The 23,165-nt window shown below is 40.9% G+C and overlaps 1 long non-coding RNA gene and 1 pseudogene across 1 annotated transcript; one reads left to right on the top strand and one right to left on the bottom strand.

The window, feature by feature from the left end:
• LOC145526800 (uncharacterized) lies at positions 1–21,012 on the bottom strand. The gene is made up of 2 exons (XR_014069193.1): positions 20,770–21,012; positions 1–1,478 (listed from the first exon to the last, which is right to left on the bottom strand). It is a non-coding gene; the product is annotated as an uncharacterized LOC145526800 (long non-coding RNA).
• Positions 11,599–13,405, top strand: LOC145526799 (WW domain-containing adapter protein with coiled-coil pseudogene; annotated as a pseudogene).
• Positions 21,013–23,165: the final 2,153 nt, after the last annotated feature.

The raw sequence follows: 23,165 nt of genomic DNA, 5'->3' as shown, positions 1-23,165 counted from the left end.
TGTTGGTCCATACCATTTCTGTCCTTCATTGTGCCCATCTTTGCATGAAGGGTTCCTTTTGTACCTCTAATTTTCTTGAAGAGATCTCTAGACATTCCCATTTTATTGCTTTCCTCTATTTCTTTGTATTGATTGCTGAGGAAGGCTTTCTTATCTCTCCTTGCTACTCATTGGAACTCTGCATTCAAATGGGTATTTCTTTTCTTTTGTCCTTTGCCTTTCACTTGTCTTCTTTTCACAGTTATTTGTGAGGTCTCCTTAGACAACCATTTTGCCCTTTTGCATTTGTTTTCCTTGGGGATGTTCTTTATCCCTGCCTCCTGTACAGTGTCACAAACCTCCGTCCATAGTTCATCAGGCACTCTGTCTATCAGATCTAATCCCTTGAGTCTATTTGTCACTTCCACTATATAATCATAAGGGATTTGATTTAGGTCATACCTGAATGGTCTAGTGGTTTTCCCTACTTTCTTCAATTAAGTCTGAATTTGGCAAAAGGAGTTCATGATCTGAGCCACAGTCAGCTCCAGGTCTTGTTTTTGCTGACTGTATAGAGCTTCTCCATCTTTGGCTGCAAAGAATATAATCAATCTGATTTTGGTATCGACCATCTGGTGATGTCCATGTGTAGAGTCTTCTCTTGTGTTGTTGGAAGAGGGTGTTTGCTATGACCAGTGTGTTCTCTTGGCAAAATTCTATCAGCCTTTGCCCTGCTTCATTCTGTACTCCAAGGCCAAGTTTGCCTGTTACTCCAGGTGTTCCTTGACTTCTTACTTTTGCATTCCATTCCCCTATAATGAAAAGGACATTTTTTGGGAGGTGTTAGTTCTAGAAGGTCTTGTAGATCTTCAAAGAACCATTCAACTTCAGCTTCTTCAGTATACTGGTCGGGCATAGACTTAGATTACTGTGATATTGAATGGTTTGCCTTGGAAACGAACAGAGATCATTCTGTTGTTTTTGAGATTACATCCAAGAACTGCATTTCAGACTCTTTTGTTGACCATGATGGCTACTCCATTTCTTCTAAGGGATTCTTGCCCACAGTAGTAGATATAATGGTCATCTGAATTAAATTCACCCATTCCAGTCCATTTTAGTTTGCTGATTCCTAAAATGTTGATGTTCACTCTTGCCATCTCCTGTTTGATCACTTTCAATTTGCCTTGATTCATGGACCTGACATTTCAGGGTCCTATGCAATATTGCTCTTTACAGCATCGGACTTTACTTCCATCACCAGTCACATCCACAACTGGGTGTTGTTTTTGCCTTGGCTCCATCTCTTCATTCTTTATGGAGTTATTTCTCCACTGATCTCCAGTAGTATATTGGGCACCTACCAACTTGGGTAGTTCATCGTTCATTGTCCTATCTTTTTGTCTTTTCATACGGTTGTTGAGGTTCTCAAGGCAAGAATACTGAAGTGGTTTGCCATTCCCTTCTCCAGTGGACCATGTTTTGTCAGCACTCTCCACCTGTTAGCATAGTGTTATAAGTAAGTGATGTGCTCAGGCCAGAATTTGGTCCTCATTTTGTATTGTGTGTCTACTGGGAATGATGTAGATACATATCTAAATTCTTTCTAGGTTATACATTTTCTGGGCTTGAGGAGTCACTATGGACTAGATAGAGAAGCTGCTTATCACTCAGGGATCCTTATATTTGAGCTAGCCACAGTAACTGGATGGAACTTGAGTATTTTTCCTTGGCAGAAGGATGTTGAATGTGCAGGGAGGATGGTGTGAAGGTTACTTGGGTGGACAGAGGGACAGACTATTGCTAACTGCAAATTGCTTCTTTCACTGAAGGACTTATTGCTGTTTCCATCTGCTATGTCAATGGTGATCTGCTTTTTAAACCCCTCATCCGAGACAGTATGGTATGAAAAAGTGTATTAATTAGCTTTAATTCACACTGGCACTGGTGAGTTGCCCAAAGGGGGAATACACATCCCAGGGATGTTGCTTTGGCATTTAACCAAAAGGGCCCTCTTAGAGGAGAGAGTTCCTATGAGCTTTTAAACTATCTTATCTATAATCAACAGTAGATGCTTTGTTAATTAGCAAAATTAAGGTTAGAAATTAGTTTTTGCTGGTGAAATTATGTTGAAGACATGTGGATTAACCAGAAATATTGAGTATAAAAGCCCAGTTGGCCAGGAGTCTGTGCCCTGTAGTATGGTGGCTATGGCTTGATTCCAAAACATTGCTCTTGGGCAACTTCCTATTCAGAAAAGTCCAGGTGCCTAATACTAAACACAAGGTCAGCTGACCCTGCCTTTGGAATATTATAGGTTTTGACTCCAGTGAACCTTTCATGTCTGTTAAGTTCAGAGCACCTAAAAAGACAGAGCTGGGCCTCAAACTGACAAACAGATTTCTATTTATTTATTTGTCTGCTTGATCTTGGTTTGTTTGTAGGTGTAGATACATTCTGTCTGACAGTTATTTTTACTGGAAATTGATAGATTGTGGAGAGGCTCCCAAAGACCTAACTTATGTCTAATGCTGCTGCTGCTGCTGCTGCTAAGTCGCTTCAGTTGTGTCCGACTCTGTGCGACCCCACAGACGGCAGCCCACCAGACTCCCCCGTCCCTGGGATTCTCCAGGCAAGAACACTGGAGTGGGTTGCCATTTCCTTCTCCAATGCATGAAAGTGAAGTCGCTCAGTCGTGTCCGACTCTTAGCAACCCCATAGACCGCAGCCTACCAGGCTCCTCCGTCCATGGGATTTTCCAGGCAAGAGTACTGGAGTGTGTGGCCATTGCCTTCTCCACTTATATCTAATAGATGTTACCTATTGATGGCTACTTATTTCCATATAAAATTCTGGTAATTGTTAATAGCTATACTGGCTGAATCAGTTCAGTGCCAAACACATTTTAGGGTCACTTCTCTCCAAACCCTTCTCCTAAGTATTGTTTCCCACTGAGATACTGTTCATCTCATCTATACATTTCACAGAACATTTCATCTTTTCATCTCATGGCCCAGCTCAAAATTCCACATTCTCATGAAGCCTTGGCTGACTGTTTTGATCTTTCCTGTCATTTCAATGAACAAGTAATGCACTTACGTGTGGCACACATGAAAAAGCTTTTGATTATACACTTATTTCTGTGTGTTCATTATGTGATTTAGATACAAATTAATTAAGGAACAAAATCTGCATTAAGTGGATCCCAGCTGGTGATGCTGCCAATCATGACTGGACATCATTCCTTTGCAAATGAGAAAGCAATGTTGCTGCTTTGCTCTCAAGATCTCTGCCCTTTCATCTTGTGCTTTTTTATCATTGTTCTTTTGTTCTCTTGTTTAGCTTGGGAGATTTTGAACTTTAATAGGAGCAAAATTACAAAGTAAAGGCAAAGGTGATAGAAAAAACAGCAGTTACTCCATATGTGGATCAAAAGAGGGCAACTTTATATCTGTCTTTTGCCAGTTTTAATCTACTAATTCATTATGTTTAACTTGTAATAAAAATTATAGAGTATATTGCTATTAAAGCTATGTTTGTTACTGAAATTCTTATAGGAAAAGAGAACAATTTTGTATAGTGAGCCTGAAGTTGTATAGCTCCATCCTCTTTTTAATTTAATAGTTTTCACACATTTAAAAAAACTTAAGGAACCTTGAGATGAATACATATGTTATATATATATATATAATTTTTATTTTATATGTTCATATATAATGATTACAATTATACATATATAATTATATAAATTACATACATGGAATTGCATTAGAAAAGACAACTATTAGAAATAAAAATTAGAAAATACAACTGTGAAGTACTTAGTTGTTTAATGGTTGAAATAATATCCAGTCAATGGAATTAAAAAGTCCTCAAGAATAGAAACCCAGTGAACACTTCTTTGGATTTTCCAAATGTCTAACAAGTCCTAGGCACATGATAGGTGAAGGCAGGAGGGAATAGGAGGGGAAGGGATTCTGCATCAAGTGATGATTGACTTAAAATCCATCTAACATCTTAAGTAAATTCACTGACAGAAGAAATCAGCTTCATTATGTAATTATTTTTCTAAACATTTTATAAACCCAAAAACTCATAACAAGATACCTCACAGCAACTCGTATCAACACTGAGAACTTGAAAGCATTCAGAAAGAAAACTTTGTGTAAGACAGAACCAGGTCAAACAATAGATTCAGATAACAGAATTTCTAGATACAAATGGAGGGCAGGTTTCCAAGATGCCATTGTTACTCTGGGCTCAATTGCTTTATCAGAAAGAGCTCATTTAATTTGTTCTGTCAGATTTTATAAACAATTGTGTAATTCTAATTTGTAGCTTGACCTAATGAAAGCAAACAAACAAACCTCTAATACTTACCCACTGGGCAATATGGGCTAAATTATTTAGTAGCTCTAGGTTTTACTTGTGACTTTTATAAAATGGGGACACCAGTATTCCATGAGCTAATTTGTGTGAAAGCATCTGTCACTGTGTCTGATACATAACTAGCAATCAATAATATTTTCTACTTAATAAGCTGAAATAATCTATTTTCAGAGAGTTTTCCATAAGTTGTATTGGACTGTCAATCATTGAAGGCAACTGAAGGCAATATTAGAGGCAATGTTACAAGAGGCTGAATAGTACAAACTCAATCACATTATGTATAGAAGCTGTGGCCTTGGACAAGGACTTAAAACTTTCTCTGCCTCGGTTCCATTACTTGTAAAATAGAGATTATAAGAACTTCCTTGTTTTGAATTAGTTATTTGATATATGGAAAGCATTTAGAACAATGTTTGGCAATGGCAAGCATGCAATAAATTTCAGTGGATATTAAAATTCATGCGAGGGACTGTATTAGGAGCCATAGAGGATAGTAATTCTCAGAAATGAATGTGATTCAGTTATTTTCAAGGGATTTGTAATAATTGCATGGGGTAGGAGAGAGGGAATTTAGACTGTTTAATCAAATATTGAATATATGCATGTTAAGTTGTTAACTCTTTGTGACCACATGGACTGTAGCCAGCCAGGCTCCTCTGTCCATGGGATTCTCCAGGCAAGAATACTGGAGTAGGTTGCCATGCTCTCCTCCAGGGGATCTTCCTGACCTCGGGATGGAAGCTGCTTAATCAAATCTTAAATAATGTATAAAATTAGATACAAAGCAAAAAGATGAACTATTATGAGAATGTAGAATAAGGACTTGGTGATTCAGACTATAAGTGAGATCTTCAAATGAGCTGTGGCATTTGAAAAGGCAATAAAGGATGAAAATATTTTAATAGAGAAAGGGAAAAAAGTATTTCTTCTCAATAGAACCACAAGAGCACATGCATAGGATCTTAAGAATGCTTGGAATATTTGGGAAATAGAAAAGACTGGAATGTAGGAGGCACTGGGAAACTTGGGGATAGATGAGGATAGAAAGGTATTTTGGAATCACATAAGGAGAACCTCACGTGCAGTGCTAAAAATTCATTCATGTAGAATGAAGGCTAGCTCCCTTCCTACTCACCATAGGTAATACATTATAAACTGCTTGAAATTAAGAACTGAATCACATTCATCATTGGGTGGTATTATTCACTAAAACTTTTAGTATAATAATTTACCATGATAAGCTTTTACTTTTTAAACCAAATCGTGGCTCAACTGGTAAAGAATCTGCCTGCAATGTGGGAGACCTGGGTTCCTTTCCTGGGTTGTGAAGATCCGCTGGAGAAGTGAAAGGCTACCCGCTCCAGTATTCTGGCATGGAGAATTTCATGGACTGTATAGTCCATGGGGTTGCAAAGAGTCGGACATGACCAAGAGACTTTCACTTTCACTTTTTCACTTTCAAACTTTTTAAATGAGGTAATTATAGATTAGGGCTTCCCAGGTTGCTCAGTGGTAAAGAATTTTCCTACCAATGCCAGAGCTGCAGGAGACATGGGTTCAATCCCTGAGTCAGAAAGATTACCTAGAAAAAGAAATGGCAACCCACTCCACTATTCTTGCTGGGTTAATCCCATGGTCAGAGGAGCCTGGTGGGTTACAGTCCATGAGTCAAAGAGTTAGACACAACTGAGTGACTGAACTCACCAATTACAGATTAACATGTAATTGTGATGGATAAGATGGTGGAGGAGTAGGTGGACGTGGAGTACATCTCTCTACATGGATACATCAGGAATACACCTTTAGACACAGAAGTGCTTGCAGAACACCAGCTGAGAGTGGACAGGCATGCCTGACCACCAGAAAAGAATATATAGAACCATGCAAAGCTCGGTAGGACAAAGGAACTGCGGGGGGGTTGAGGGGGGAACAGGAGTGTTAGTAGGACTGGATCTTCCCTCCACGGGTGGGGCAACTGAAGCAGGGGTCGGATCTCCATATCAGGGCAATCGTCTGGGTCAGAGGAGAAACATTTAAGGCTGAGAGTGAAACAGCTGATCTGTGGCAACGTAAATGGAATGAGAAACAGACAGTCCTTGCCATAGCCACGCATACCCCGGACAAGGATGCAGGTCCCCTAGAAGGCACAGTGGCTGGGAAATGGAGTGTAGGGATTGTGGAGCAATCCCAGGGTGAGGGCTGCTGTTGACTGTAAAGAGACGGATTGAGGGGATGTGAGGGAGGAGATAGTGGTGGGAAATGCCTGTGGAGGAAAGCCAGGCAGCCATGGAAGCCAAGTGATACTGCTGAGTCATACCCTATGGGGTGGAGCCATCACCGCAGCCTCTATCTCCTCACATGCCAGCATCGGCAGCTGAACAATAGAAAGTCTGGCCCATCAAGGGCCTGATGCATGGAACAACAGAGTAAGACCCCACTCAAGGTGCCCCTTTAAGTGCCTGATGCACCATATACAGAGTAGGACTGCAACCAGGGGGTCCCTCTACGTGCCTGATGCACGAACAACAGAAAAGGACCCCAAGCCAGGGAGCTCTCTAAGTGCCTGGGGGGGGGGGGGGATCTGAGGGGGAAAACTAGCCAAAGAGGCTTTCTGATCACCAGATACCAGAGGCTCAAAAAAAAAGACTCTGATAGGGCCATAACTCATGCGGATGAGACAGTCCATGTCCCTGCACGCTTGGAGGCATCAGGGTCCCCACGACCCAAGCAGATGTGCCACCTTCACTGTCAACCTTCCTGAAGCAGGGCTGATACAGGCAAAAAATGTCTTGCATTTATGCAAAACAGGGTTGCTTCAGTCGTGTCCAACTCTCTGTGACCCTGTCGACTGTGGCTGGCCAGGCATCTCTGTCAGTGGTGTTCTCCAGGCAAGAATACCGGGGTGGGTTGCCATACCCTTCTAGAGCACTATATTTCCTGCTGCCCTAGCCACCAACTCCCCTGAGTACCTGGTGCTGCCAGAACCCCTACGATCCAAGTAGCTTCACCACCTCCACACCTGGCTCTCACTAGGGAAGACCCAAGCCCTCCAGGGCAGCCTCAGGAGCAAACTCCAGTGGACGACCCACATGCAGGTGTGGAAATAAAACCACAATTGAAACCTAGGGGCAGGGTGGCTACGGAAGAAAATCCAAAACCTTCCCACCAGCTGTACAAGCAGCCCATTAAATCCACAAGATCAACTAGCCAGACTCTGAGTCTATGGAATATATAAAAGGACATTGAGAGCTGCCACAAAAGAAAAGGCAATAGTTCTGATAGCTGTGGACATTGGAGGCAAGAACACACAGGAGAAGGACAAGATTAGAGTCTGAGCTGCCCCTGCATCAGGTCCGGAGACTAGCGCAGTGTTGGAGGGCATCCTACGGAGGCAAGGTGGACTGTGACTCCCAGCAGACTCAAGAAAATCATGTACTATTCTTATATATTTACTTGTTCTGTAGTTTCTTTAGGATTTTTTTTCTTTTTTTCTTCCCCCTCTGTTGTAGTTGTCGATTTTATTAGCACTATGAAATCTAATTAAGCTTTTCCATTTTTTTCAATCACATTTGTGATTGCTATTACAAACCTCTGTCTCTACATGGTCTTCTGCAGTTTCCTGGAGTTTTCCTTTTCTTTCTTTTAATTATAACTTAAAAATTTTTTTAACCTATTATTACTTTTGTACATTAATTCCTTTGTTTGGTTTTCCTATATTCTTTTGCCCTGCAGCTAATCTTTAATATATACAAGTTTTCTTTATCTACCTCTATTTAACCTTGCATTTCTAGTCTTTCTTTCTTTTCTGTCTTTTCCTCACCATGTTTGTTAGTTTTGGTTCATCGTTTTATTCCAAAGTTGGCACGATGCTTTAGTTTTGTTTTCTGGTTTGTGCTTTAGTTAGTTTTGTTCTTAACAGGTGGATATCATTTTTGGTTTCCTTTGTTTGCCGGGTCAATCTATTGTGCTTTATTTTTGTTGGACTGTTTTGATTTTGCTTATGGGTGTATGTGTATATGGGTATATTACATTATTTTAATTATTATGTGCCTGATTTTGTAACTGCCATTTGTCTGGTGTTCATCTTTGGTTTCTCCTTTGGGGGTATTTGTTTTAACCCCACTTAATACCATAGCAAACCACCCGTGAAATCTCCATTCCTGGCCAGAGATCAGGCCCTGAGGCTGTGCAGTGGGAGTGCTGACTCTAAGATCCTAGACTTCCAGAGAACTCGTAACCCTTGGGAGTTTCAAACAGCAAGAACTCCCACAAAGGCAACCACTTGTATACAAGACCTGGCATCACACAACTGCCAGTAGCACCCTGTGTAGGTTGCTACTAGTGCCAAACAACAAACAACAAACAAAACAAAAATCCAAACCCAATCATCAGCAGACAGGATTACCACCTCACTCAGCCCTGCCCATCAAAGGAAAAAAAAGAAAAAAGAAAAGAACTCAACACAAATCTCACCCTACATGAAGCTTACACAAACCACTAGACCAACCTTATAAGAGTAGAACCCAAAAGGAAGAAAGAATTCAACCTTGAAGCCTGGGAAAAGGAGACATCAAACATAATAAGGTTTAAAAAAATAATGAAAAGGTAGGGAAACACTGCACAAATGAAGGAACAAACTAGAAATGCACAAGTCCAAATAAATGAAGAGGAAATAGGCTAATTACCTGAAAGGAATTCAGAATAACGATAGTAAAGAGGATCAAAAACCTTGAAAACAGAATGGAGAAAATGCAAGGATCAATGAACAAAGACCTAGAAGAATTAAAGGATAGACAAACAGAGACAAACAGCATAATCACTGAAACTAAAAATACCCTAGAAGGAATTAATAGCAGAATATCTGAAGCAGAAGAACAGATCAGTGAGCTGGAAGATAAAATGGTGGAAATATCTGCTGAAGAGCAGAGTAAAGTAAGAGGAATGAAAAGAACTGAGAATAGTCTCAGAGCCCTCTGGGACAACGTTAACCACACCAACATTAGAATTATAGGGGTCTCAGAAGAAGAAGAGAAAAAGAAAGGGTAGGAGAAAATTTCTGAAGAGATTATAGTTGAAAATTTCCCCAACATGGAAAAGGAAATAGTCAATCAAGTCCAAGAGGCGCAAAGGGTCCCATACAGGATAAATCCAAGGAGAAACAAGCCAAGAGACATACTCTTCAAACTGACAACGATTGAAAACAAGGAGAAACAAGCCAAGAGACATATTCTTCAAACTGACAATGATTGAAAACAAGGAAAGAATATTAAATACAGAAAGAGAAAAGCAGCAAGTAACATGTAAGGGAAACCCCATAGGTTGAACAGCTGATCTTCCAACAGAAACTCTGCAGGCCAGAAGGGGATGGCAGGATATATTTAAAGTACTGAAAGGGAAACATCTATAACTAAGATTGTTCTACCTGGCAAGGATCTCATTCAAAATTGATGGAGAAATCAAAATTTTACAGACAAGCAAAAGTTAAGAGAACACAGTACCACAAAACCAGCTTTACAACAAATGGTAAAGGCACTTATGTAGCCAGGAAATGCAAGAGAAGAAAAAGATCTACAAAAACATACTCCAAACAGTTAAGAAAATGGCAATAGGAACATATATATAAAAAATTACTTCAAATGTAAACGGATTAACTGCTCCAACCAAAAGACCCAAACAGGCTGAATGGATACAAATACAAGACACATATATATGCTGTCTACAAGAAACCCTCTTCAGATCTAAAGCAACATATAGACTGAGAGTGAGAGGATGGAAAAACATATTCCATGCAAATGGAAAGCAACAGAAAGCTGGAGTAACAATCCTCATATCAGACAATGTAGACCTTAAAATAAAGAATATTACAAGAGATAAGGAAGGACACTACATAATAATCAAGGGATCAATCCAAGAGGAAGACATAACAATTGTAAATATCTATGCACCCAACACTGGAGCACCTCAATACGTATGACAAACACTAAGAGACATAAAAGGAGAAATTGATAGTAGCACAATAATTGTAGGAGATTTTAACGCCCCAGTTACCCCAATGGACAGAACATCAGAACAGAAAATTAATAAGGAAACACAAGTCTTAAATGATACATTAGATAGGACGGCTCTCACTGATATCTTAGGACATTCCATCCAAATGCAGAAGAATACAGCTTTTCTCAAGTGCACATGGAACATTCTCAGGATAGACCACATCTTGGGTCACAAATCGACCTCAGTGAACTTAAGAAAATTGAAATCATAGCAAGCATCTTTTCTGACCACAACACTGAGATTAGACATCAGTTACAAGCAAAAAGTGTAAAAAAAAAAAAACCCAGAAACATATGGAGGTTAAACAATACATTTCTAAATAATGAACAGATGACTGAAGAAATCAAAAAGGAATTTAAAAATTCCTAGAAAAAAATGACAATGAAAACATGACAACTCAAATCTTACGGAACGGAGCAAAAGCAGTCTAAGAGGGAAGTTTATAGCAAACCCTCAAGAAACAAGAAACACCTTGAATAGACAAGCTAACTTTACACCTAAAACAACTGGAAAAATAAGAACAACCCCCACCCCCACCCTCAAATAGCCAAAGGAAAGAAATCATAAAGATCAGAACAGAGATAACTGAGAAAGAAATGAAGGAAACAATAGTAAAGATTAATAAAGTTACAAGCTGGTTCTTTGAGAAGATAAAACTGACAAACCTTTAGCTAGACTCACCAAGAAAAAAAGTGAGAAGCATCAAATCAACAAAATTAGAAATGAAAAAAGAAGTTGGTGAAGCCACAGCGGTGCCCGGGGCAGCTGGAGAAGGAGGCAAAGGACCCAGTGGCTGCAGAGGCGGGGAGAGGAAGGGAGGAGTCTGCGGATGGGAGGAGGAGAAGGCTGAGGAGGCACCTGCGCTTTCCACGGGGCGGCAGGACGCGCGTCTTGGCCCCCTCCTCCCGTTGCCGTTGCCGGCCTGAGCTGAGTGTCAGCCTGGTGCGGGCAGAGGAGATGGCCCGGAGCGATGGTGCCAGTGACGGGCGGCACTGAGTGCTGCCGGGGCTCGCGGACCTGCACGCCCGTCGCCTGCTCTCCCACCTGCGGCTGCTGCCTCCCGCAGCGGTTCCCCTCTTCCCCGGACACTCTCTCACAGCTGGCATTGATGCTAATTGTATGTGAGGAAACAGCAGAGGCTCAGTGATGGGCCCTTAAGTATTCACGAAGTGTCACCCCAGTAGTGGTGATCACAGACATGAAAAAATGCGAGATGCCGCAGATCCTTCACCACCATACGAAATGTTGTGGAGATCTGATAGTCCTGAAAACAAATACAGTGACAGCACAGGTCATAGTAAAACCAAAAATGTGCACATTCACAGAGTTAGAGAGAGGGCTGGTGGGACCAGTTACTCTCCCCAAGAAAATTCGCACAACCATAGTGCTCTTTATAGCTCAAATTCACATTCTTCTAATCCAAGCAAAACTTCAGATGCACCTTATGATTCTGCAGATGACTGATCTGAGCATATTAGCTCTTCTGGGAAAAAAAGTACTACAACAATTGTCAAACAAAAGTTTCACAATGGGAAAAACCAAAAGAGTGGCTTGAAAGAGAAGAGAGACAAAAAGAAACAAACAAGATGGCAGTTAATGGCTTCCCCAAAAGATAGCAGTGACAGAAAAGAGGTCATGCAAGCACCAGCCACTGGTGGGTTTGCCAGTGGAATGGAGGACAAGCATTCCAGTGATGCCAGTAGTTTGCACCCACGGAATATTTTGTCTCAGACAAGCAGACACAATGACAGAGGCTACAGACCGCCAAGAGCAGAGACTCACAGTAGTTCTGCGCCAGTATAGCACTCCATCAAACCAGCGGTTCATCCAATTGCTGCCCCAAGCACTGTTCCTTCTACTCTACAGTCTGATCACCACTTGATGCTAATGAAGCATCTACTTTATCAAAACTGCCTACACCAACATCTTCTGTCCCTGCTCAAAGAACGGAAAGAAAAGAATCTACATCAGGAGAAAAGTCTGTATCACACTCTGGCACAACTTCCACATCTTCAGCCTCTGGACTGAACCCCACGTCTGCACCTCTAGCACCTGCTTCAGCAATCTTGTCTCTTCTGTTCCACAGTCACCAATACCTCCATTACTTCAGGACCCAAATCTGCTTAGACAGTTGCTTCCTGCTTTGCAAGCCATGCTGCAACTTAATAATTCTAATGTGGACACATCCAAAATAAATGAACTTCTTACAGCAGCTGTGACACAAGCCTTATTGCAGTCTATAATTCATAACTTTCTTACTGCTGGACCATCTGCTTTCAACATAACTTCTCTGATTTCTCAAGCTGCTCAGCTCTCCACACAAGCCCAACCATCCAATCAGCCTCCACGTCTTTAACGTCTGATGCATCATCTCCACGATTGTGTGTGTCTCCAAGGATAAGCACACCCCAGACAAACACAGTCCCCACCACACCTTTGATCAGTACTCCTCCTGTTTCATCCCAGCCAAAGGTTAGTACTCCAGTAGTTAAGCAAGGATCAGTTTCACAGTCAGCCACACAGCAGCCTGTAACTGCTGACAAGCAGCAAGGTCATGAACCTGGTACTCCTCAAAGTCTTCAGCGCTCAGATAGCCAGAGAAGTCTTTCACCTGGTCCAAATCACACGTCCAGTAGTAACGCATCAAATACAGCAGTTGTACTGCAGAACTCTTCTGTCCAACCTCCGTGTTCACTAACACCGACACTCGCAGCACATTTCAATGAAAATCTCATCAAACACGTTCAAGGGTGGCCTGAAGATCATGTGGAGAAGCAGGCATCAAGATTGCGAGAAGAAGCCCATAACATGGGAAGTGTTCATATCTCAGAAATTTGTACTGAACTAAAAAAAAATTAAGATCTTTATTCTGAGTATGTGAAATTCAAGAAACTTTGTGAGAGCAAAGGATACTATTTTTGAGACAACAGATTAAGGAACTCAAAAAGCTAAAAAATCAGAATTCCTTCATGAAATGAAGATGTGAATAATTGCACATAGTGTTAAGAACAGGAACTGTAAATCTGTCACCCGGTCTTAACATTTTTGAGCTGCATTTAAGTAGACTTTGGGCCGTTAAGCTAGGCAAAGGAAATGACAAGAGGTCGGTGTCTGTGAGATTCAATTCAGGGGAAAGATACAAGATTGATTTGTAAAACTCTTGAAATGCAGATTTCTTGTAGATGTATTCTTCATGTTGTAAATATGTTTTGTAGAGTGAAGCCACGGGAAGCTATGTGTAACAGAGCTTAGACATCCAAAACTAATCAATGCTGAGAGGGCTAAATACCTGGCCTTTCATGTAAACCTGTCTGCAAAATTAGCCTTTTTAAAGAAAAATCTGGGGGTTAATTTATCATTCAGAAATCTTGCATTTTCAAAAATTCAGTGCAAGCGCCAGGCGATCTGTGTCTAAGGATGCGATTTTGAACCCTAAGAGCAGTGTACAAAATATCATGAAATGACTGTTTCTACACTTGCACCTGATCAAGAGCAGTGCTTCTCCATTTGTTTTGCAGAGAAATGTTTTTCATTTCCCGTGTGTTCCATTTCCCTCTGAAATCCATGATCTGATGTTATCCATTTTTTAAGGCTCCCCTTTTTCCCCTTTCTTAAGGCACTGTTGCTATGACACTTTTCTATAATCTTTTCATTCCTGTGTTCAGTAGCTTAAAATTGCAGTGATTGAGAGTAACCCACTTGTTTGTATAAATTATTGAAATCCATTTGGCCCCTGTAAGAATGGACTTAAAGTACTGCTGGGCATGTGTGTTGAAAGTACATTGATTGCTCAAATATGAGGAAATGGCCCAATGAACATGGCTGTGGGCGGGAAGAGGAAACAAAGCTAGTCAGATGTGAATTGGATCTGTTGTAATAAACATGTTAAAAAAAGAAGAAATGAAAAAGGAGGGGTTACAACAGATAATGCAGAAATAAAAAGAGTTAAAAGAACTATTATGAACAACTATAGGGCAATAAAATGGGTAACCTGGAAGAAATGGACAGATTCCTAGGAAAGTTCAATCTTCCAAGACTGAACCAGGAAGAAATTTTGAACAACCCAATTACAAGCACTGAAATCAAAACTGTGATCAAAAATCTCCCAAAAAACAAAAGCCCAGTACCAGATGGCTTCACAGGTGAATTCTATCAAACACCTAGAGACAAGCTAATGCCTATCCTTCTAAAACTATTTCAAAAAATTGCAGAGGAAGGAATATTTCCAAACTCATTCTATGAGGCCACCATCACCCTGATACCAAAGCCAGACAGACAACACAAAAAAAGAAAACTACAGGCTAATATCACTGATGAACATAGATGCAAAAATCCTCAACAAAATTCTAGCAAACAGAATTCAACAACACATTAAAAAGCTCATACATCATGATCAAGTTGGGTTTATTCCAGGGATGCAAGGACTTTTCAATATATGCAAATCAATCAATGTGATACACCATATTAACAAATTGAAAGATGAAAACCATATGATTATCTCAATAGATGCAGAAAAAGCCTTTGACAAAATTCAGCACACATTTATGGTTAAAACTCTTCAAAAAATGGGCATAGAAGGAACCTACCTCAACATACTAAAGGCCATATATGATAAGCCCACAGCAAACATTATTCTCAAAGGTGAAAAACTGCAAGCATTCCCCCTAAGAAAGGGAACAAGACAAGGATGTCTACTCTCACCACTATTATTCAAGATAGTTTTGAAAATCCTAGCTACAGGAATAAGAGAAGAAAAAGAAATAAAAAGAATCCAGATCAGAAAAGAAGAAATAAAGCTCTCACTGTTTGCAGAAGGCATGATACTGTCATAGAAAATCCTAAAAATAGTATCAGAAAATTATTAATCAGTGCATTTAGCAAAGTTGCAGGATACAAAATCAATACACAGAAATCACTTTCATTTCTATATACTAAAAATGAAAAATCAGAAAGAGAAATTAAGGGATCAATCCCATTCACCATTGCACCAAAAAGAACTAAATATCTAGGAAACAACTTATCTAAGGAGACAAAGAAACTGTACACAGAAAATTATAAAGCACTAATGAAAGAAATCAAAGATGACATAAACAGATGGAGAGATATTCCATGTTCCTGGGTAGGAAGAACCAATGTTGTGAAAATGACTATACTACCAAGTGCAATCTACAGATTCAATGCAATCCCTATCAAATTACCAATGGCATTTTTCACAGAACTAGAACAAAAAGTTTCACAATTCATATGGAAACACAATAGACCCCAAGTAGCCAAAGCTGTCTTAAGAAAGAAGAATGGAGCTGGAGGAATCAACCTTCCTGACTTCAGATTATACTACAAAGCTACAGTCCTCGAGTTAGTATGGTACTGGCACAAAATCAGAAATACAGACCAATGGAACAAGATAGAAAGCCCAGAAATAAACCCATGCACCTATGGGTACCTTATTTTTGACAAAGGAGGCAAGAATATACAATAGGGCAAAGACTCTTCAATAAGTAGTGCTGGGAAAACTGGACAGCTACATGTAAAAAATGAAATTAGAACACTTTGTAACACCATGCACAAAGATAAACTCAAAATGGATTAAAGACCTAAATGTAAGACCAGAAACTATAAAACTCTTAGAGGAAAACATAGGCAGAACACTCGATGACATAAATCAAAGCAACATCTTCTATGACCCACCTCCTAGAGTAATGGAAATATAAACAAAAGTAAACAAGTGGGACCTGATTAAACTTATAAGCTTTTGCACAGCAAAGGAAACTATAAGCAAGGTGAAAAGACAACCTTCAGAATGGGAGAAAATAATAGCAATGGAAACAACTGACAAAGGATTAATTTCCAAAATATACAAGCAGCTCATACAACTCAATACCAGAAAAACAAACAACCCAATCAAAAAGTGGGGAAAAGACCTAAACAGAACTTTCTCCAAAGAAGACAAACAGATAGCCAACAAACACACGAAAAGATGCTCATCATCACTCATTATGAGAGAAATGGAAAACAAAACTACAATGAGATATCACCTCACACCGGTCAGAATGGCCGTCATCAAAAAGTCTACAAACAATAAATGCTGGAGAAGGTATGGAGAAAAGGGAACACTCTTGCACTGTTGGTTGGAATGTAAATTGATACAGCCACTATGGAAGACATATGGAGAGTCCTTAAAAAAACTAGGCATGAAACCACCATATGATCCAGCAATCCCACGCCTAGGCATATACCATTAGAAAACCAAAAGTGAAAAAGACATATGTATCCCATTTTTCATTGCAGCACTGTTTACAATAGCTAGAATGTCAATGTCCATTGAAAGATGAATGGATAAAGAAGTTGTGGTACATATACACAAAGGAATATTACTTGGCCATAAAAAGGAACACATTTGAGTCAGTTCTATTGAGGTGGATGAACCTAGAACCTTTCATACAGAGGGAAGGAAGTCAGAGAGAGAAAGATAAGTATCACATTCTAATGTATATATATGGAATCTAGAAAAGTGGTACTGAAGAATTTATTTAGAGGGCAGCAATGGAGAAACAGACATAGAGAACAGACTTATGGACATGGGAAAAGGGGAGGAGAGGGTGAGATGTATGGCAAGAGTAACATGAAAACTCACATTACCATATGCAAAATAGATAACCAACAGTAATTTCTTTGAAGCGAAAAGCAAAGGAGAAAAGGAAAGATATTTCCATCTGAATGCAGAGTTCCAAAGAATAGCAAGGAGAGATAAGAAAGCCTTCCTCAGCGATCAACGCAAAGAAATAGAGGAAAACAACAGAATGGGAAAGACTATAGATCTCTTCAAGAAAATGAGAGATACCAAGGGAACATTTCATGCAAAGATGGGCTCGATAAAGGACAGAAATAGTATGGACCTAACAGAAGAAGAAGAAATTAAGAAGAGGTGGCAAGAATACACAGAACTGTACAAAAAAGATCTTCACGATCCAGATAATCAAGATGATGTGATCATGCACCTAGAGCCAGACATCCTGGAAAGTGAAGTCAAGTGGGTCTTAGAAAGCATGACTACGAACAAAGCTAGTGGAGGTGATGGAATTCCAGTTGAGCTATTTCAAATCCTCAAAGATGACGCTGCGAAAGTGCTGCACTCAATATGCCAGAAAATTTGGGAAACTCAGCAGTGGCCACAGGACTGGATAATGTCAGTTTTCATTCCAGTCCCAAAGAAAGGCATTGCCAAAGAATGCTCGAACTACCACACAATTGCACTCATCTCACATGCTAGTAAAGTAATGCTCAAAATTCTCCAAGCCAGGCTTCAGCAATACATGAACCATGAACTTCCAGATGTTCAAGCTGGTTTTAGAAAAGGCAGAGGAACCAGAGATCAAATTGTCAACATCCGGTGGATCATCGAAAAAAGCAAGAGAGTTCCAGAAAAACATCTATTTCTGCGTTATTGACTATGCCAAAGCCTTTGACTGTGTGGATCACAATACACTGTGGAAAATTTTGAAAGAGATGGGAATACCAGACCATCTGACTTGTCTCTTGAGAAACCTGTATGCAGGTCAGGAAGCAACAGTTAGAATTGGACATGGAACAATGGACTGGTTCCAAATAGGAAAAGTAGTACGTCAAGGCTGTATATTGTCACCCTGCTTATTTAACTTATATGCAGTGTACATCATGAGAAACGCTGGGCTGGAGGAAGCACAAGCTGGAATCAAGATTTCCGGGAGAAATATCAATAACCTCAGACATGCAGATGACACCACCCTTATGGCAGAAAGTGAAGAAGAACTTAAAGAGCCACTTGATGAAAGTGAAAGAGGAGAGTGAAAAAGTTGGCTTAAAGCTCAACGTTCAGAAAACTAATATCATGGCATCTGGTCCCATCACTTCATGGGAAATAGATGGGGAAACAGTGGAAACAGTGGCTGACTTTATTTTTCTGGGCTCTAAAATCACTGCAGATGGTGCTTGCAGCCATGCAATTAAAAGACACTTACTCCTTGGAAGGAAGGTTATGACCAACCTAGATAGCATATTTAAAAGCAGAGACATAACTTTGCTAACAAAGGTCCATCTAGTCAATACTATGGTTTTTTCATTGGTCATGTATGGATGTGAGAGTTGAACTATAAAGAAAGCTGAGCACCAAAGAATCGATGCTTTTGAACTGTGGTGTTGGAGAAGACCCTTGAGAGTCCCTTGGACTGCAAGAAGATCCAAACAGTCCATCCTAAAGGAGATCAGTCCTGGGTGTTCATTGGAAGGACTGATGTTGAAGCTGAAACTCCAATACTTTGGCTACCACATGTGAAGAGCTGACTCATTGGAAAAGACCCTGATGCTGGGAAGGATTGGGGGCAGAAGGAGAAGGGGACGACAGAGGATGAGATGGTTGAATGGCATCACCGACTTGATGGGCATGGATTTGGGTGGACTCCGGGAGTTGGTGATGGACAGGGAGGCCTGGCGTGCTGCGATTCATGAGGTCGCAAAGAGTCGGACACGACTGAGCAACTGAACTGAACTGAATAGGAATTTGCTGTCTGGTTCAGGAAACTGAAACAGCGGCTCCTATCAACCTAGAGGGGTGGGAGGGGGAGAGAGGTGGGAGGGAGGTTCAAAAGGGAGGGGATATATGCATACCTATGGCTGATTCATGTTGAGGTTTGACAGAAAACAACAAAATTCTGTAAAGAAATTGTTGTTCAATTAAAAAATAAATAAAATTTTTCAAAATTAAAAAAAAAAGAAACCAAAGTATAATAGGCATGATGACCCAGAATTTGCACAGACCAAGAGATAAACTGGAGGAGTGGAGGGATTCCTGGCAAGGTACAACGGGCCAGAGCTTACAACTTGGAGCCTGGGGCCGACCATGGGGAGCAGAGGGGCAAGTCAGGGTAGCCCGGGTCCACAGTGTCCACTGTCTTATCAAACGTCACTCCCCTTCCCATATAAAAAGGCCCATCTGGGGAACTCCTTAGTGGTCCAGTGGTTAAGATGCTGTCCTTTCACTGCCCAGGGCCCAGTGCGGGGGACTAAGATCCCAAGCCTCGTGGCAAAAACAAAAGCCCAGCAGTCACTTTCTCTTATCTTTTTTTCCTTTATAGCACTTACCAGGCAGTACATTTGGATTGTGATTTATAACCTCTCTCCCCAACTAGAACATAAGCTCCAGGAGGACTGAAATGTTTGTCATTTGCCTGTATCTAGAATAGTGTTGAACAGTACCCAGGATACATGTAGTATCACTCTATAAGAATTTACTGAATTTATTAATTCATGAAAACCTGTCCATGGAGAAAGAAAAAAAAAGTAATTAGACACCAAAGAAAAGCATAGATGACAGACCATGAGAACCAGAGATAGCACTTGATTTTGGATGAGTTTCTTTAGCTCTAACTATAATCTCTCATGAGACCAGACTGTATTATATGCCCTTGCATTTTGTTAGAGGCATACCCCTGTATTTTTCAAAAATAAATGTCCTCTTTTTATTTAAGCTTGTTTTCTCAAATTTAAGTGTCTTACAAGCAAAGGAACCCTATAAAGGACAACTGGAAAAGTAGGTGTAAGCCAGACAGTGACAGCAGAATTTAGGCCTGAGGGCACCATGGAAGTGGTGGGACAAGGATGGTACAACCAGAGTGGGCTCTGGAAACATCACTGTAGCAGCACCATCAATCCAACACTCATTTATCTGAGGCTGCCTTTAGTGCATGCTCAATCATATCTGACTGTGTCCCTGAGGACTGTAGCCCACCAGGCTCCTCTGCCCATGGAATTTCCCAGACAAGAATACTCGAGTGTGGAGAAGGAAATGGCAACCCACTCAAGTATTCTTGCTTGGAAATTCCCATGGGCAGAGGAGCCTGGTGGGCTACAGTCCACAGGGTTGCAAATAGTCTAACATGACTTAGAAACTAAACAATAACAACAGTGAGCTAAATACACATCCAGAGAAGAGAAGCAAGCACTGAAGCCTCTCTAGGAGTTCTCTAACAAGAGTGTTTCACTCTGGCAAATTATATTTGGCAAATTATATCTCTGATAGCTTTTTAGCATCTTTGGAAAAAGTATTAGTCCTGGAAAAACTGCATTAAGAGACTGGAGATGATTGCCTCTCGAGTGGCGCTTGTCTGAATTTCTTTCCTTTATTCAGTCCCACAGAACACTGTGTATAGATATATGAGTGTTATATAAGACGGAATAAGGAAACAATGGAGCTTCTATTCCGTGGGAAAGAGACCTATTAGTCTAGGTCCAAGCCAACTGGCACCTCTACCCCCTTCATCCACTGTCCCTTCACTCAGTCTCTGAGTCCCTGATGGTTAATTACTCTCTGCTCACCGGTCCTCTGTCTTGTCCAGCCTATGCCAAAGAAGCTCCACAGAAGCTGATGCAGACATGTTAGGCATAAGCCTTGCCTTTGTCGCTGTTAAAGGCTCTACGGTAAACAGACCCACACTGGAGACGCGGCCCAGCAGCATGAGACAGCGCACGATGAAACGCCGAAATCAGTGACCCAGGCTGTGGGAAGTCACGGCAGCGTGATCGCAGTCGCTTCCATCCTTCAGACTTGACCATAGGCTCACGGGGCACTGCGCAGAGCACGTCACATTGCGCATGCGCAGAGCACGTCACACTGCACAGGGCACGTCACACTGCGCAGAGCACGTCACACTGCGCAGAGCACGTCGCACGCCTTAGTTCATTGAAGCCTCCTGGCTGCCCCCACCTGGTGACTGTCATCCTCATAGTTGGGGAAGGAACTTATACAAGTGAGTTGTTACCAGAGATTCAAGCTCAAACTTTTATAAAATCACTGAGAGATGCAACTTATCTGAGGCCTGAGGACTTTGGGAAGAGCTTCCTACGAGACACAGATCTTGAACTGAATGAACGATTTTGAATACTATGCTGCTGCTAAGTCGCTTCAGTCGTGTCCGACTCTGTGTGACCCCATAGACGACAGCTCACCAGGCTCCGCCGTCCCTAGGATTCTCCAGGCAAGAACACTGGAGTGGGTTGCCATTTCCTTCTCCAGTGCATGAAAGGGAAAAGTGAAAGTGAAGTCGCTCAGTCGTGTCCAACTCTTAGCGACCCCATGGACTGTAGCCTACCAGGCTCCTCCGTCCATGAGATTTTCCAGGCAAGAGGACTGGAGTGGGGTGCCATTGCCTTCTCCGTTTGAATACTATAGCCAGTGCTATTTCAGATATCTGCTGACCTCCAAGCTACCGGCCTGTTCCTCTCCTCACCCCCAGTAAGTCTCCCTGCCCTTTAGCCAGGACCAGAAACTACTGTTTTTGTAGTCAGGAGTCCTGAAGTAGGTCACCCCAGCTCTGTTAATGTTATAAAGAGTTCACTTCAATGACTTTACATTGTGGTAACTGTCAGTACTGCTCCAGGAAATTGGAGGAACAAAAGATTTTTCTGTGCCTTTGTTTCTAGACGTTACTCTCGAGGGCAGAACCTAGATTAACTGAGAGACCTTGATGCTTTCAAAATAAATTTAATGATAATATCAAAAGGAAAAAAAAAGAATACCGGAGTGGGTTGCCATTTCCTTCTCTAGGGGATCTTCCTGACCCAGGGATAGAACCTGAGTCTCCTATGTCTCCTGCATTGCCAGCAGATTCTTTACCTGCTGAGCCATCAGGGAAGCATTGGGTGGTTTGAGGTCAAGGTAAAAAATGAAGAAAGTAAAAGTAGCTTCTCTCTAAGCCAAAAGATAAAGCAAGATGACAACAACATGCCTCAGTTCATCTCCCTGAAGAACAAACATCTTCAAAATCAGATGGAAAAAAGTCTTCAAATGCTTTATTTCCAAAGTTATGTCTTTTTTCTTTGAACTCAAACTCAGAAACATCAATGTGTTCCCTTTTGTATCCCTAGCACACAGCACAGTGTCTCGGCCATGAGGGGCAGTCAGTACACTGAGGGAATGGTAGCCCACATTTTATTCATTCCTGAATATCCCTCTTGTTCCTTTAGCTTTCACCTGTGACCTGGTAGCCTTTTCTAGCTTTGCAGATAAACTAAATAGAATAGGTGGCCAGGTATGCTTTTAGATTATGTGGACAGCCAAGAATCGTATATACAATAAATATTATAAAATGGTTAGCTAATATTTATTTAAGATAGCACACATTCCTTCACCCAGGGAAAATAGAACAGGAATCAAGCAAACGTATGTGCAACTTTTATTTTTTAAAAAAGTGCTTACAATCTTTGCTAAAGCCAGTTTGCTGTTGTTACAGGTCTTAGTGTTTTTTTTTCTTATAAACTGGTGGATGTTTCCCCCTGCAGGAAAACTCAGGTAAGTTCCCAAACTGCTACAGGCAGGAGATACATCTGGAATAGTCATTCTTCGGGTTGGGGAGAAAACACAAAGAACTTCTGAGAAAAGGCAGTTTGGAGGAAACAGCCATTGAAGCACATTCTTTCGCATACATTTTGACAAACTACGGAGAAGAGGACATGCTCATTTGTTTCTGCTTCCCATACACCTCAAACAACACAGAATATAGCATCCCCTTCTGGTGTGCCCTTAGAATAAGCTGTGGATTCTCTGTTACGGAGCAGGGCTATCTAAGGTGATGGCAGAAAAGGTGAGGTAGCTTATGACTGATTCATAGAATGCCATGATGATCTGAGGTACATTTTATGCCTGCGGTTATTCTCCAATATCAGGGTGCACCCATCTATGTATTAAGCTTTTAACATTTTATTTATTCATCCAC

Source organism: Giraffa tippelskirchi, chromosome 11, assembly GCF_054371585.1.
Source record: "Giraffa tippelskirchi isolate mGirTip1 chromosome 11, T2T-mGirTip1v1.2.pri, whole genome shotgun sequence".
Classification (NCBI taxonomy): domain Eukaryota; kingdom Metazoa; phylum Chordata; class Mammalia; order Artiodactyla; family Giraffidae; genus Giraffa; species Giraffa tippelskirchi.
This window is presented reverse-complemented; position numbering and strand designations above follow the sequence as displayed.